This window comes from Corvus brachyrhynchos, unplaced genomic scaffold, assembly GCF_000691975.1.
Source record: "Corvus brachyrhynchos isolate BGI_N302 unplaced genomic scaffold, ASM69197v1 scaffold28, whole genome shotgun sequence".
Classification (NCBI taxonomy): Eukaryota; Metazoa; Chordata; class Aves; order Passeriformes; family Corvidae; genus Corvus; species Corvus brachyrhynchos.
In genome coordinates, this window is record NW_008246058.1 from 5,289,548 (window position 1) to 5,307,252 (window position 17,705).

Genomic DNA, 17,705 nt, shown 5'->3' on the forward strand with positions numbered 1-17,705 from the left:
CATATGTGCAGCTCAGCACTGCTTGGGAGACAGCAAGTAATAGCTCAATGGAAATACTTTGAGGTGTTTTTCCCTTGGCTAAGGAGTGATGTAACAGTGCCAGGGGTGTTTGTGGGAGACCTGGGCTAATAAGCAATGAAAGCTGGCATTGTTTGGGAGATTGAAGGCAGATGCATTTATGTTTTAAAAATGAGGTCATGGATAATTTAGGCTGGTGTAGTTTCTACTTTTGGAGATGTGGATTTACACTCTTAGGCTGGGGGGAAAATGTATTGTTCAGTGATACAGGCAGAGAACTGAGGTGGAGCTGTAGCACAGAAATTGTGCCATCAGAGGTATTGCTGTATGACTTTAAGTGAACTGTTAAATATATAGTAAATATATGGTGAAGATACTGCCAGTAGAAAACTGGAAGGTAGGGGAGGGACAGAGAGAATCTAAAAAAGCTTTTTCTAGTGCAGTTTCTGAGGTTACATCATGTTCGTGGTTCAGAATATCCATTAGTGTATTTGATGGAATACAAAGTTTGAGGTCTGCAGATGGTGCAACATGGATAGGCAATGTTCACAAACTGATAAGTGTGCTCAGAAATCAGAATAATTCGGCAGATTGCACAGGTGATTATAAAAAAGCAAACTGAAATTCAGAAGGAATGAATGTGAAATACTGAACTCCAGGGAAAATGGAGTGTCTGAAAGCAAGCCATTCTCCCCATCTTGTATGGTGCAGTGAAAAAAAAAGCATCTGGTTGCACAGAGGTGAGCAGTTTTATACTATTGCAAAAGTAAAAGTCACTTAAGGATTAACAGGATTTTTTATATAAGATGTGAAAGTAATTATCCTGTCGTGCCAGTGATTTGGGGCAACACATTTTAAGAAATAAGAGGGCAAATGGAAATGAGATAACATTGTATATAAGAAAATAAATAAAGGGAACTGGGTATTCCTGGTCTAGAATAAAAGAAGTTTGAGGAAGGAACTTGCCCTTCTCATACCTAAAATATTGCTACAACAAAAAGTGTTTATCAGTTGTTCTTGATATTTCCTTTGGGAAGGGAGGAGTTAGCTTTATTCACAAGAAAAAATATTTTTGTTGAATATTAAGATGAAAAGTATTCTAACAGGCACCTAACGATGTGAAGACTCATTTCTTGTAGGCTTTTAAGCAGCAGATTGGCAGACGTCTGGAGGGGATGTTTATGGGATGCTTCACCCCGCCACAGTGCAGGGACCTCACTGCTATGGTTGTTTTCATGGTTTCTTTGATCTTCCATTTTTGGCAGTGTAGTTTTTGTGATGCCTCCCTGGATGAGACTGGCACTTGTGGAAGGTTTAGGAAACTGAAGTCTTTGCCTGCCAAAGATCTCACTGATTGTGGTTTAGCTCGAGTTTTTCTTCTGCTGAAAAACTGATGACTGTTTCAAAGTTATAACCTGACATCGATTCAAGTTAAAGTCTGGTATTTGGATGGTGGATTAAACTCTTTGTCCTCTGCACCTTCCAACCTCATGGGTTGCCTGTAACCTATACAGTTGCTTTTGACCTGGGTTCTGATTTTTGGTTAAAACTCCTGCTTTATAGTGCACTCTTCTTAAAACAAAAGGAAAAATATTTTATTTAATTGGGGTATTATCCAAATACTGCAAGAATGCACATTACACATATAAAGTAGAAATTAATGCATTGTTGAAAATATGCAAAGCAGTCAAAGTCTGAAGAATTTATTTTGGTATCTCTGCTTTTAACATGGATTCTTTTATTTTGTTCAATATAAATGTTAGAACACACGTAAGTGTAGGGCAAATATGTAATGCTAAAATATCTCTTACGTGTTTCTAATGCAGACTTTTCATTGGGTTTTTTCTTTATTTCTCAGTATAATTATATAACAAAATGTCCACAAAGTAAGTAACTGCATGTCTTAAATTTGTAGGCATGCTGAAGCATCTAATGAGGATATAGCTTCTCTCCTTAGGTGTCCAGGTAAGCAGGAGTTTCAGCTTTGGTCAGTCACTGCCAGGCTCTGTCAGAGTGTCCCAGTGCTGTGGAGGGAGGGAGAGAGGATGCACCTTCATGGAGTCATTGGGAGAGCTCATAACATCTTTCTATCAATAAGCCCTGCTGTCCATAAAGCACTCAAGCTGACATCAGGACTCCTATCAACAAAAATTAGTGTCTTACACTGTTTAGCTTTTGGGGATATATGACCTCCTTAGTTTTAGTTGATTTCATATTCATAGAAATAGAGGTTTTTTTAAATTATAATACAAGAAATTTTGAGTCATGGCATTATTTTCAGTTCTTTGTGATAGTTTATTCTCAGAAACTTAGGAACCCCGTTTTTAATGGAGCATGGGTATTACACAGCGGCCCTTAAAATACACAAGGTAAGTTCAGAACTGTGTTAGATGAGATTTACTTACTTTTGTATGTTTCAATTTTTATATATTCATCAAAATATATATTCTTAAAATATATGTTTACTTCCTGATTTTATAATTTTAAATGACAATAATATGAGTGTTTGCATATGAATTGTCAGAGCAGCTAATACTTGAAGTCTGCATTATTCCATAGTCATCGGATAACCATAAATATCGTTTTTCTAAACACATTTCTAAGGCTTTCTTTCACTATTATTTTTGTCCTGATAAATCTACAGGGTTAACAATCTTTGTTGATGTAGAAGAGTCAGGATTTAATTTGAAATACTTCGTATTTTATTGAAAAATCCTTCAGTTAATATGGTGCTTAGGATGTGGTAACCACCATAAAGTGACAGAACAAATGAAAGCATATTTAGCTGGATTTTCTTAATTTCTGAATGAAAGTGAATCTGTGTGGGCATGCTTTGGGCTGATTTGACAGCTTGTCCCTCCTGCAGCAAGAAGCTCTCTTTGCCCCCACAGTTCCCAACCCCACAGTCCCATGTAGGATTTTTTTGCTAACTGGGCTCTTCTGTGGCCTGATACAACTCTCTAACCTGTGAGTAAAATTGGAGTTATTCTTGCACTGTTAGTAAGCTGAAACTTTTGGGCAGAGGCTGAGTCGGCAGCAAGGCTTATGCCTGACTTATGGAGCCAAGGGTGGGGTGGGAAGAGGGAGGGAGGGAGGCATGAGCAGGAACAAAACCGTCTTTGGCAGCAGCAGCCGGTTCACTTGGCTCCACTGCTTCTTGTGACTTTGCTTCGAGAAAATAATACAATAGGGAGAATTCAAGTTTTCACATCTGCGCATCTTTGGGAGTCTTAATTTTGTTGTGAATTAGTTGAGTGATTGTTTTGAATCAGATTAATTTTGGACATTTTTGGAAGGTTGGAGTAAGATGAGCTTATGTGACTAGTAGTTGTTTTCTCTTTGCTGTGTTAAAAAGATGGTCTCAGTGATAGAGTGGAAAAGAAACTCACTTCAAAAACTACTCCAAAAGTCATTTCAGGTCAAATAGAGTTTTAGTAATTACTTTTATTCTTTCTTCATTAATTATTATTATTATTATTTGTTATATTTTATTTTTCTTTTATCCACAGAAGTGAATTTCATAAGAGAGTTAATCTGAAGCAATTCATTCTGAAAATGCACTTTTCATTTTCTAAATATTGTATTTTATAAATAAAGCACTCTGTGAAGTGTAAGTAACTGATTAAACCTCTAAATTAAAATACTCCCTAAAAAGAAGGACAGAGTTTGAAAGCACAGTACAAATGAAAGCATATTGCAAGACCTGGTTGATTCTTCCCCTTTTCAAAACCATATTTCTGGGGGGGAAAAGTCTCTTTTTAAACTTACCTCTTTTGTAGCTCATTTCCCACCCAGGAGCTGAGCCAAAGCATATGGAGGGGAAGAAGGTTTCTTAGAAGTTTTGAAGCTACTTGGCTAAAACTTCTCAAGTTGATACGGCAGTTATGGAAGTTATTAACAATGCATTATTGTTTTGCTAGTTTTAGTCACTTAATTCCTAGCTTTTCTGTACAGTGAGAAACTTGAGATAGGGAGGAAGAGAAGGGACTGGGATGGTCTTGGGAAAGAGAGACTTTGAGAGATTAAACATCTCACATCAGCTCTGTCACTCACCCTCCTAAGGCAGCTTCTTCTGCTTTTAGGTATTACGAAGCTGCTGCTGTCATCACTTGTTTTCCTCTGCTATTTCTTTGCCTTCAAGTCTTCTTCCAGTTTATAGATATATCCCATGTCAGAGGGATGTCCAAACTTCAAGAAAGATAACTCAAAGACATCCACTAAAGCAGAGGGTTTAAGCTGCTTAGGAGCAGGTTGATGCCCTACACTTGGGGATTTGAGTCTTATCATAACTTTTCATGATCTGTTCCCAGCTCTGTGGCCAGCAGGCTGCTACAGCTTATTTCTCCTCTCTGAGAACCAAACATAGCTGTTCCTTGTCCCTTGTGGACATTTTACAGTTCCAGAGTCTGTGCAAGCATCTTTCTTGTGTTTGGAGCAGGACATGTCAAAAATGCTTCTCCATCTCAAATGTAATTTTGAAGTGTTGGAATTATGTTTGTTATTGAGTAGTTGACTAATTTGAAAATACTGAACACTTTCTGTTGCGTATATTTTGAGAGTCAGATTTTTACAAAAAGACATTTGTTTTTTATAACACTGAAAATCTTCCAGGTGCTCTATAAAACTCTCAGCAGTTAATAAGTAGGACAAGACACAAAGGAGGAGAGAGAACAAAAGCTTTTTGTGTGTCTCTTCATGGAAGAGAAATGCAATTAAATTGTAGGAGAACTGATAAAGGACTTCAAGGAATTGGTTGTTGTCTACTGCTATGATGAAAGGATATGAAAACCTCAGAGTAAAATTGTGTGGAGAGGGCAGCAGAAAACAGTACTCTTTTTGCAAAAAAAGTTCAAAAATTTAATTGGAGATAAAATCATTTATAAAATGAAAACAAGAAAGAGGTAATGTATATAATGTACAACAGCTGCTTAATTTTTGACCATTGTCCTTGAGTGCTGTATTCCTTAATTAAGAACCTAGCAAGAGCTCCATTTCTTTTTCAGAGTCAAGCCATGTATCATGACAGAATATCTGTCATCCAACTGAAACTAACAGCTTGGCAGTTCACTTTTAATTTTCCTTTAATGATTTGTGCTATGAAGAATAGAGAAAGCTTCTAAATACATGACTTACTGCTGTTTTACAAAAATCAAATATACTTTGGACCTGATTTACCTGTTCTGTATTACGTATGTAATGTGTACTTGGGCTGCCCAGAAACACAACTGGGCATTGGCCTTTGAGCTGTATTTTTATCAGTACGTATTTCTGGTTGTGGCCATGAGTTGAGGTAATGACTTGTACCTTTCCCTAGAGTCTGAGCTGATTTTAGGTAATCAGTGCCACCATTTGAAGCAGGTATTACACTATTGAGACCCCCTGTTGGTCAAAATATAGGCAGCAATTCACCTCCACACACTGCTCATGTCCAGCACTGTTTACAGGGTGGCCTGGGAACAGGTGACTGAACAGCATTTTTGGCCCAGAGGAAAATAGGTAATTTTGTTTAGGATTGGGTATTTTTTCCTTTTTGGAAGGCTATTCTGTTAAACATCTTAAGCATCTGGAACTGAGCTAATCATGTACTATGTCTTCTCCATTCAGAGATTGTAGCTTTCCTTTTATATATATAAATAAGTAAAATTCGTTCTGAATGATTGCAGGATTTCTATGTAAATTGACTTTATATGGCACAGATCATATCCCTCTGAGTTAATAATGCTCATACTAAGGTTTGATTCTAAAATACAGCAAAACCTTAGTAAGGCATAGGGAAATGAGAGGCCCCATTGTGAGCTAATGACCTCTGTGAAGGAACCAACATGTCAGCGCTGTAAAATGAGATACACTTAATAGCTTTTCACAATGGATGCTTGTATACGATACACATCAGTGTACTGTGAAGTGGCTTGTTATGATAAGACCATAATATAGAACTTTTCTGTTGAAATGGTTCTCTCTCTACTTCTTGGGAAATATTTGTTCAAATAAATATGTGGGTTAGTGAGGCAACAGATAGTTATTTGTCTCTCAAGTGTGAGTAATGTAATATGAACAAGCATTAATGACCTAACTCCTTAATTGAACAGGAGATCCTTATTTTTTTTACACGCTAGCTTATTTCTTAATATTTTGGAATCCATTGCTCAGTGTGTGTTGTGTGTTCCCAAGGGAGCTGAGAGCAAGTTACAAGCTTTGGATTAACTCTCAGTTTTGCTCAACTTTATCATCTCTCAGACTCTCTCTGGGGCTTCTTCAACTCAATGGCTGGCAACCATGTGTATCTGCTCCCTGAATCATCCACTAACATCTGCCTGAAATACTGAAAGGCTCACATTTTTTCAGTGGATGTGAGAGGTAGAACTGGCCAAACGATTCACGTGATTTAGAAGTTCTTGCCTGATTTCCAGAAGAGACTCCAGCATGGCAAAATGAAAGCCCTGTGAATTTCTGTGAGTTAGCACTTCAATACAAGGCTGAAGCAGTTCACATGACCACTGGCCCCAGGGGAGAATTAGCAGAAGGGAACTTTGGGCTCAGCCATTCCAGAGTGAAGTCTGTTGGCTTGGACAGACCTCTGATGAAGGTGAATCAAACATGAAATAAAAAGCTAAGCTATCCCAGGGAGCTAAGCGAATGGATCAAGAACTGGGAAAAGGAACCAGTGACAGGGCATAAAGTCAAAGGAAGATCTGGGAGGCAATAGCATCAAGGAAGGAAAACTGGATATCAAGGGACAATGGGCAAAGATGGCTAAACAAAATAATTCAGAGCCATGATCCACTGTGTTGTAACCAGAGGTTCATGAGTCTCACTGCTCCTGGGCAACAGGTTTCATATCCATTTGCTTGAAATACGTGTTTTATTCCTCTGTAGGTATGAGTTACCAAAGGGATGACAGCCTACAACAGCTGTGGTTGCCAATCTCTTACCTCATGCGAGCCGGACATGTTCCAGTACTGCTGTTGAGCCATGAAGGAGACAGCCCATCATCACCAACACACTAGGAATTGCTCTTCTTTGAATTCAGTCTTTTAAAATAATTTTTAAAAAAACAAACCCAAAGTACTCTCTTTGGAGACTATGAATAAGGTCCATTTGAATAGACATAAGACTATCTGGGCAACTTTACACAGTACCTTGGCATTCAAGTATGATGAGACAATCTCAACACAGTGCCTTGAGTGGAGAATGGGGCTGCACGAGAACTCAGGTCATGCTCAGATCAGCTCAATCTTGTTCTGGAGAGCTGGATCCTGTTTCTGTGTCTCCATAGACAGAATTGTTACAAGATGCTGCCAGGTCATTTTAGCTATAATTTTTAGAAAAGGTCATTTTTTAACTTCTCTGTTCAGCACTCAGCTTGAAATGCCCAGTTCTGATTAGGAGAACTGCTGAGTCTCGATGGGTTCATGTGAAGGTAACAGGGGTCTGTGCTGCACACATCTAGTACAGCCGGTCTCTGGTAGTGCCTATTACAGACTGGTAGTAGTGCTTTATAATGCTGTGCATTCTTGAAACTGGCATTCTTGAAGTCTTAAGATAGGCTCTTAAATGTAGTAGAAATATTTTGTTAATGTCCCTCTGTCTCATCTGCAAGTGGTGCTGCCTTTACCTCAAAGGAGTGCTGTCAAGATATTTTGGAAACTGCTTGGACACCACTGCAAGGACATTTCTTGATCATCTTGTTTACAGAGAAGCTTTGAATGGTGCTCCATAATAAAGAAGTTAGGAATTTGTATGCCGTGACTGTGCTGAGCTGCTGTGCTGCTGCTGGTATCACTGGCAGCATCTGAAAGATTCAGCTGGTCCTGCAGCCCTGATGTGGAGCTCTGCAGCATTTGAACAGCAAGGGTGAGGTCTGTGCCTCTTTCTTCTCAGCAGCATTTAGCATTGCAAAATGGCTGTGTCTGAGAGCAAGCTGGCTTGACATTTCTGAGTGGAACAGCTTTCTGCCTTGGTTTGCTGTGTGGGGTCGATGTGGGAAGCAGATAAAGCAAGATGTAAGAACATCTGCTTGTTGCTGTGGTTGATGCTGTTTGAAACAAGGGTCTACAGCACCAAGACCTGTGCAGGAAGCACCTGAACAGGATGTATATGAGCCAGAGCAACAGACATCAATCAGAGTCTGGCCAGAGGACAGACTGAGTGGAAATGGGAATCTATCCTAGTCTGAGTGACCTGGAGTACATTTTGGGTGATGTATTTTGCATTTAGGTGATAATGCTGATACTCTAAGAGCATGCTAAAACTGGTTGTTGCAGAGACATGAGTATACTAAAAAGTGCAGGAGAATTGTTGGCCTACATTTGATGTCTTCCACAACACATGGTTGCTATCTTGATCAGGTTCTCAGTAGCACAGAAGCACAAAACAGAGAAGCACCAGCTGGGAGCTCCTTCTGCATTAGGCAGGAGGTTGTCCCTCAGCCATACTTCAAGCTCCCTTCAGCCTTGTGCTGCTTGTTGAACATCATGTGGCTTCTCAGTACTTGATCAGATTGTGGTATTTGACAGGTGACCTTGGAGTCAAGTCAGTGGCTACTTGCCATCCCTTGTTAAATCTGCCTGTTTTAGGATCATTGTAAAACATTAGATGGATTTTTGGTGATTATAACCAGTTTTCTCTTTGGACAACATTCTAAATTTAGCACATCTTCTCCGAAGCTTAGGAAAGCACTTCCCTGGAGCTGCATCAAACCCCAGCACTCAGTGTTTAAAATGCAGTGTTAATGCTTGTTGGAGATGATGTTGTAACAGTTAGAAGCCTCTGTCACGCTTTGAGTGATGGTCTTGTTTTCTTGAAATCTCTCTTAGCATCTTGGAGATATCAAATTTTGGAATCAAACACTGACTTTAATGCAGGAATGTTCCCCGTGGGCCCTGATGTTTTATCCAAAAGTCCCAACCTCTGTATACAATTGCTGCTGTTGATTTCCAGTCTAGGGGACTGTCTCAAATTCGCCCCCAAGTTTGGTGTCACCAAAAAAGCTCACAACTCTTTGCAGCTAATCAGAAAGAAGGGCTGGGTATTAGGAGATCATCTGAATTTGCAGACACTGAAAGAACCCTTGATTAGTAGCTCTTGAGCTGAAGATTTATAAAGTGATTTTATGTATTATATTCCCTTTCCTGGAGGGACTGAATCCATCACTTGACAAAATGAGACACCCCTTTTCTAACTTCTCTCCATTCTGCAAGTTCATGCTCCCCAGGGACGGGAGGAGTTCCTTCAATGAAATACAAACAAAAAGATCAAGATTCAGTTGCTACATGGGAATAGCAATCACTATTTTCACTCTTTAAAACCTTTAACATGTTTCAACCCTCTTATTCTTGTTTTCTAGGTGAGGAAATTGCTTTGGCTTAAAATTTCCCAGAAAGGCCTGGGTAATCCTGTTGCTGAAATATAGAATTTCTTTGTGTAATGGAAAGCATGTGAACTGAGGAGCCAGAAAGTGCCAGCTCCTGGATTGTTTCCTCACACAGTCATAATGGATACGGATTAATTCAGGGAACCTCTTGGTTTTGTCATGAAGGACGAACTTGGCAATCACGTTGTTGCACCTCCAGCTCAGGAGTATTTTGATGGAAGTGAAGTTTTGACATAAAGTTTATATCCAAGCTGCTTTGTGGCCCCATGTGGAGAATAAGATTTAGTATCAGGTAAAGGAAGGAATCCCTGCTCTGAATGAACAGCCCAGCTGTGTGTTACTGTTGGGTCTGTTGCTAATGTTATTTCTGATGAGGCATGTTTACTTACTTTCACCATGACTGCCCGGAAATCCCATGGCAAGGAATGTCAGAACATTTGCCAAATCACTACTTCACCCATCAAGCTGATTGTTGCGTGTTACTCGGTCTGGTTCACATTAAGGGTTTGCTCCATCACTGCCTTTGCTCTTTTGGGGTATATTGATTACTTGTGGTGGGTTTTATAACAAACAGCCCTTTTTGAGGGATTACTCCCCCCTTTTCTCCCTGAGCCTGTGGCATGTTAGTAAATACAGAACTAATCTTCTCTACTTCAGACACAGTCCGTCTAAGGCAGTTCATCCAAAGGAATCAAAAACAAACTCTTTCCAGTGGTTGATTATTATAGTATAATGTCTTTTGCAAAGCAAACAAAAAAGAAACAGCCTGCCTATAAAATGGAAGAAATATAATAAAACTGAAAGGGTCTTAATTTCTTCTCCTGACAGGTATCAAAATTTCTTCAAGAATCAGAAGTCCTGCAAGTAGAGGGAGGTTGGTGCTGCTTGAGAGCGGGCCTGTGTGAAGGGAAGTTTTGGCAGCCTGGGGTCTGGCTGGCTGGGGGTGCACACAGCCAAGCCCCCTTGCACCAGCACAACCAGGAGGCTGAAGTGTCTCCAGGGGTTCCTCCAGAGCACAAGAGGAGATTTGATTGATAAAGACAGGCCTGAAAGGCTGTCTCAGATCTGCCGTCTGCAGTCCCTGTGAAATTCCGCAATGGACAGAGGGGGCCTTTCACAGCCTGGGTTTGGAAGTCTGGCATCCTCCCCAGCCTCTGATTTAACAATTTCATCTTACGTCCAACCTCAGGTGAATGGCAAAAGCATAAGGGATCAGAGAGAGTAGACTGTTGCTTTGCAAGAAAGAGGCAACACTCTTGGAACACTCTTGATGTTTTATTGTTGCTGCTATTTATTTGCATAGTTCCACATTGATCCTGCTGGTTTTAGCTATTGGTAAAGTATGAGCTGAATTAATAGAGGGGTGAAACTCTGCTGGAGAGTACATGCTCCAACAATTAGTTGTAAAAATGGATTACCTGTTTTATTTTTACTATGCATGTATTGCATTTATGCCTAAATTGGCCTTTTGTAGTGCTTCAAGAATTCCTGAGTGTCTTGCAGATAACTTGAGAAGGAAACTAGATGGAATTGTGCTCTATGAATCCTTTAAAATGGAGGAAGACACCTTAAAAAGTAATCTTTTGAAGTACATGTGTGCTTAATTTTACTTTTTAAATTCATACTGGTCCCCTCAAAAAAGTGTGAGGACTGACAGTTCAAACAAAAATTCTACTTCAGTAGTAATTATGTGTTTTCTGAAGGTGCTACCTTGTAAAAGGTAAAATGTGTTTCTTGCAGGAAGACGTTTATATGCCAAAATTTATGTGGAGATTACTGTCAGTGAGGCAAGAAGAGAAAGTGGAAGAAAGATAGCTGCTGTCACCTGGTAGTTTGTGCCAGTCTTCTCTAGGCTTTTTCTATTAAATGCTTTTCTCTGAGATAATGGATTTAGGGGTGGGATGATAGCAAGAGGTGCAGCAGGCTGAGTCTGGAGGTGTTTTCACCTTTTGAGCCAAAAGTAGTGATAATAATCAGCAGTGGTACTGAGAATAATGGACCTGGAACTTTGAGATGAACCAAAGGAATCTGAAACCTGAAATTAGGCTGTGATGAAGACCTTTTTGGTGTTTTCTAAGTCAGCTCAACAGCTCTTCATTAATGCCATCTGACATGTGTTTATTTCAATACTGTGATCCATAACAGCTAACTCCAAATGGAAGCAAGAAACTCAGCTGAACACAATTTGGCAAGTTGCTGTGGTGTCTGAGTTATATATGCTCTTCCAGCTACGTGGAAGAGGTTGCAACAACTTAAAGTGGAAATGCTCAAAGCCCTAATGCAAGGTTTCATATTTGAAACATGGAGGAAGATTATGCTCTGGGCATGGGCCAGAAAATGAGAGGGAGAAGCTGACATCACATTAGCTAGATTTGAGCTTTTGTTGTCTGGAAAAAGGCCTGATAAAGAAGTAAGTACAACCTCTGTAACAGCAAATTGTGTAGCTTAGGCCACCTAGAGGGACTCCCTGCTGTGCAGTCCCATTCCCTGGTGTCCATGTCATGAAAGTGGCTGAGAGCTGTCAAGAAATACAGTGCTAGGAAATGTAAAGAAAATATTGGTGTTCAGCTCTAACCTGCCCCAGGCCACTTTCTTGGCATCCCCTCACAAGTCCATTGCCTCTCCCTGTTCCAGTCTCACAGACCCCTGCCCTGTGCATGTGGACTGCCAAAAACAGAACAGGGACCAAAACCAAAACAAAACCAATCAACCCTGGAGAAATGGCTTTTAAATTCTTTGTTTGGTGAAAGGTGTCTAAGCAAGTGATCACCACCTTAAATTTACTGTATGGGTCCTTGTCTCTGCTGGGATGTTTGGGAGTTCGGTTGAAAACGAACTGACAGAAGTAGCATTGATGGTAAGAGATCCTGCAAGAACTAAAGCAAAACCTCAGGACATGCAAATAAACATCCATTTCTTGGTATTTCTATACACTTACTTGCTGCTGCTTGTGAGCAGCATGGTGCAGCTAAGAAATCTGATTCTCAGGTACTGCTTAACCTTTGTGGGGATGGGAAGGGATACAGTGCCATTCACTTGCTTCCTCCATTTAGGCCACTTTTCTCTAGTGTTTACTATCATCATACAGCTAATTAAATATGCAAACACTTATTATAAATTATAATAGCTATCAGTGGGAAAATTCAGCTGAAGATAAGTCTCCAAATTTTCTGCTGTAAATCTTGATGCATTGGCTCGCTGACACGTGGTTAAAACACAGCCGTAAATCTCTTTGTGAGACATGTGGTGAGGAAGGAAACACAGGAGTTTTTCATCACAGCAGTTACAAGGAAAGGGCTCGGAGCTCCTCGCTGCTGCCAATCCAACCCCACTGGTGTCTGAAGTAATTAATGAATTCCTGTTTTTGTACCAAGGCTGGAAAGTGATAAAAAGAAACAATCAAGTTGCTTTTACCTTGATTCCTGTCACTGAGAAGTTCAAACACCCACAAAAGCCTTCAGATGTTTTCACTTGAGTTCAAGTCAAACATTGCAGTTTGCGGTTCCCACCCCCCACTTTTTGATCTGGAGTATGATATGATCAAACTGTTTGCATCTTTACCTTAACAGGAGGCGTATAGCTGAAATGCCACCATTGAAATACATTTAGGTACTGCTAAAAATCTGTCCAGGTCCAAAAATTGCCATTGTTTTCAGGAAATCTGCACTAAAATGTTTTCTTATATTTCTTGCATTGTAAAACGCAGATAAAAAGGAGAAGGAGTATGGAGATACAAGGCTGGAAGGAAAGATGGAGCTGTGTCTTTCTCTTCCCTAATTTGTGTATGATTCTAAAACTAGTTAATACAGGACTGCTGAAGATGGTGGTCCTGTCCTCCTTCCACTCTACTTCGAGGGACTCCTGAGCATCAGCCCAGAGGCTCAGCTTGATCTGGTGAGCCAGTTTGCTAAATAGCCAGAAACGAGATCCAACCAAAATCAGGGGGGAAAAAGTATTTTGTGCCTTTTGGGGAACTAAATTAAATCCCTTGGGAGGCATAGATGGTACAAGAAGGGGGCTACAAGAAGGGGGCAGTGGTGCCAGCTGGGGGCTGCCAGCCTCCAGACCTGCAGGGCTGCGGTTGAGATCCTGCTCGTGGGAGCTAGGAGGGGACAAAACAATGGGAGTTGAAGCCCTTGTTGTCAAGCTCTCAGTGGGTACTCAGCAAAAGGCAATTCCATCATGTAAAGGACACAGGCACAGAGCTGCAAGCTGGAGGCAGCCATGACGCAGTGGATTTTGTGAGCAGATCTGGAAGAGAAAGCCAGCATGTTTGGGCATTACAAGTGGGAGGCTGTTCCCTGTGTGCAGTGTGGGGACACAGCTCTATGAATGGAGGCATTAATCAGGAGCACGGCTGCAGCACCGGCTCAGGAAAGCTGCTTGGTGCTCGCTTGTGTCCCTTCCATTCCATCAAAGCTCGAGCATTTTGTTGAATAAAGGCATATGGGACCAATAAAGCAGATTTAAGGAGATGGAGTCCAGGTGGCAAAAGCGTATAATGGGAAGTGACTTATGGGAAAATGTTGCATTCGAAACTCCTCTGTTGGTTTAGGTGACCCTGTAAATCCAGGCCCTGCTTTTAGTCAATGGGACTACTCATGAGAGCTAAATTACTTATGTTGCAGGATTGAACCTACTGAAAGGAAGACTTTTCAAGGAGGTCCAAATAAATGTTCTAACTCATGCTTACAGTGTTCTTAGTTTTTAGCATGAGCCCAGTTGTGAACACAGACAAGCAATTTGCTGTAATTTGTATATTTGGTTGGCATGTGTTTACAGAGGGGAGATCTGGATTTATTTTAAAGAACTACTTTGCCCCTGGTTTCCGTATCCTTTCCTTAATCCCTCTCCACAAAAGAAGCTCAAACAAAACCCCCATACCTTCCTTCCACCCCCTTAATGGAAAACTTGAAAGCAAACCCTGCACAGTACACCTTTCATATGCACATAGGTACCTTGCAGTGAAATGAGAAACAGGAGAAGAGCTCTGCAGTAACCATGACAGTATGTGCAAGGAAAAAAATAAGCCTTCAGTAGAATACTGCTTCGTTAGATCTTAATAGCAGAAAAAAGACCCCTAGAAATAAATCCTCAGTATGACTCTCATATGAAAGAGAATCTTTCCACGTTGAAACCAAATGTTCAAAACCTCTGTGCTTTGTTGTATTAATGCCCATAATTTATTCTTCTTAGAAAATATCCCTCACAGGCTGTTATAGCACTCAGTGTGGTACATCATAATAAAAACAACTTAGAAGGCAAAGAAATTAGAACAAAAACAAAACTCTGAAAGCTTTAGTGAATAAAGACTTGCAGGGGGGTCTGGAAAAAGGACACAAACGTTGTGAGAAATCAAAAACAGAAGATAAATTGTAAGCAGAAATAAAACTAAGCTTTGTGAACAAACAAGTCCTTTTAGAATTCTCAAGGAGTTGTATGTAAAATTGATTTGTGCAGCCCAAAAACCTTCACTGCACAGTCATTCCTCTCTGCAGCATCCAAAACTGAACAAGCCAGTTCCCTCTTGGGTTTTTTTCCCAGAATCGAGTACATTTCAGTGCAGGAGCAGCTGTCACTGTGATGGATACCTGCTCAATCTAGCACTTGTAAGGCCCTAATCCATGTTGCAGTTGTGCCTGTAGCTTCCTCTCACAATGGATTTTCCATGGGCTTCACACAAAAAGCAAGGATGAGTTGTCCAATCACTTGAAATAGCTTTTACACCCCAAGTGGAGACAATAAGAAATAAGAAATCATTATTATTTTTTACTTGTAAAAATGTTGTCCAATTTCCCCAGCCCCCAAAAGATTGAGATGTTTATGTTTTCTGGAGACTCAGCTTTCTTTCCGGGAAGATGAAAATCCAAGCACTATAGTAATGGTGGCCAACCCACTGATCTTCAGTTACAAACACTGTATCAACAACCCAGGTCATGACACAGCTTGGACCCACAGCTGCTTGCTGGCACAGTAGCTGGTGGGTGGTCAAAATTCCTCACTGTGCTCCAAAGGCTGGTCTAGGTGTATCACCTGCAAATCCATGTGTATTTCCAACCCCTGTCCTGTAGTGGGACCCCTTGGAAGTCCTTAGTCCTTCCTCTGTAAACCTTTTCCAGAGTTTCTTGGCTTCTCTGTTCTCTACAGTACATTTGCTGTATTTATGGCTATGTTTGTTGGCTACTGTCACCTATGGATTGCTGTTAGCATCTGGGAGTGTGCAATTATCATACTATTTTTTATTTAACCTTCATAACCCTTATTCCTAGTGCAGTATCTCTTGTCAGGCCTTTATAGTCAGGTTTTAACACTGGACTTTCTCTAGCAGGTAAGAGCAGCCTTGAAATTTGTTGTGTTTCCTTCTTTAGGGATTTTATTAATTTGGTCCCTAGTTACTGTTTAATTTAAGAAATTTGTACATCTTGTTCAGGATGTAGAACTTTACTTCACTTGTACATATTGTACAAGACTAGGGACTTCAAATTCAGGTGGAGCTGTAATTGTGTTAGAATAAAGAGAAGAATAAAGGGATAGGCATAGGGGATTGGCTTTGGGAGAAGAAAACCAGTTGAAGGGAAATATTGAAGGTGTAGAGAGCAATGTTTTAGTGATAAGGAAGGTAGATAAGGAGCCATGGTGTCAGCCCTCAAGCCAAGGAGCAGGGTCTTGGCTGATGCTGGCAATGCTTTGTTCTTCCCTGTGGCTCTTTGCTGGCCTTATCCAGGACTTGGAGTGCCCTGTATGATGACCAAAGTGATGAAGCTATGAGCTATCTCAGCTAGTTCTAGCTCTCTCAGAGGAAAACTGCAGCCCATGCAGAGTCTTTTCATGTTGGCCAGGGAGAACTAAGCTTTAGTTTACAATCTTTTTGAGTCTCCACATATCCAAACTTCGTCTTCCCACACACATTTACTCCTGGCTACAGTTTACCCTTGGCCATTTCTCTTCCATCCCGAACTCTCCATGGCAGACACCTTCACACAGGTGGATCCTGCTGGTGTAGGTTTGTAAAGCTGTGGTATTTTATAACTGCTTGTAGCCTGGTATGCTGTGGTTAACAGAGCCCAGGAAAGGAGGATTAATATTTTGACATATGATTTTTAGAAGCTCTGGGTCTGATGACTTTTCAGAATGAAGATACATTTTTGCATAAACTGAGGATAAAGGATACCATAACATCCCCACTGGTGGGCAAAGTCTAGTGGCAAAAAAAACATCTAATGGCAGGAAAAATGTTGTTTAACAGAAGTGGTAAACCTTTGGAGTTTGAACAAAGCTTTTATGTAGCTGTAATACAGTAAATGAAGGGTTAAGAACAAGAAAATATGCCAAGGCAAAGTCAGAGATACAAGACCACATAATCCATTCAGATTGCAGACGGAGTAACTCCAGCCATGCCTAGAAGTAGCTGGACAAAGTATGTTTTTTCCATTAGCTCAGCTCGTGCAATTATGCTTGTACAGAATTATATATTTCTGCACAGTTCTGGCCACAGAAGCTATTTCTTCATGCTCAGACCTGTTTGCTGGAGGTGAAACTGAGCTGGGTCATTGGAGCTGCAGAGAAACTCCTAAAGAAACAAAACCACATGAGGTTGTACTTTGCAGGGGGTGGATGGTTGGATTAGGCAGTACACTAAGTAGTCCCCCAGGATATTTTTCAACTGCAATGCAAGCTCAGTGATCAAATATGGAACAGATTAACAGGAGGAGGGGTTGTATATTTCTTGTAAGTCACAATCTTCTTTTATTCATGACTATCTGCAGTGCAATTTTTTTGAAGCGCTGTTTTTTTTGTGGTTGATTTTAGTGCTGTAATACCCATGGCATATTAAACTGCCAGTATAAATTTCTGATGAATTTATTTGTATCAATACAGTTTAAAATGACTGCAGAAAGTGCAGGCATAAAAAGGAGTTATGTTCAAAACGTCTTTATTTCTAGCAGTCTGGGATATCTGTAAACACAGCTTTTAAAAATAGGATTTTAATGTTAGCTCCAGAAATCCATATATAGGTGCTCAATGTGTGGCATGATTTAATTATATAGCTACTCGCTCTGATTGCATGAGTTTAAGAGATGTTCGGATTTCTGATTCTGATGAGAACAGCTGCTTTAAAGCTGAGCCTGTACAATTTTTTATCCTATGTGTTCTGAATATTGAAAAAGAAATGTTTTTTATAATTTTCATTAAATTATAATGAATGAAATGAAAGCATGAGCCTATGCCCCTTACAGTGAGTCCTTAGCTATACATGAAAGCATGAGCCTATGCCCCTTACAGTGAGTATTCTCCTCAGTGCACTTACTGTACA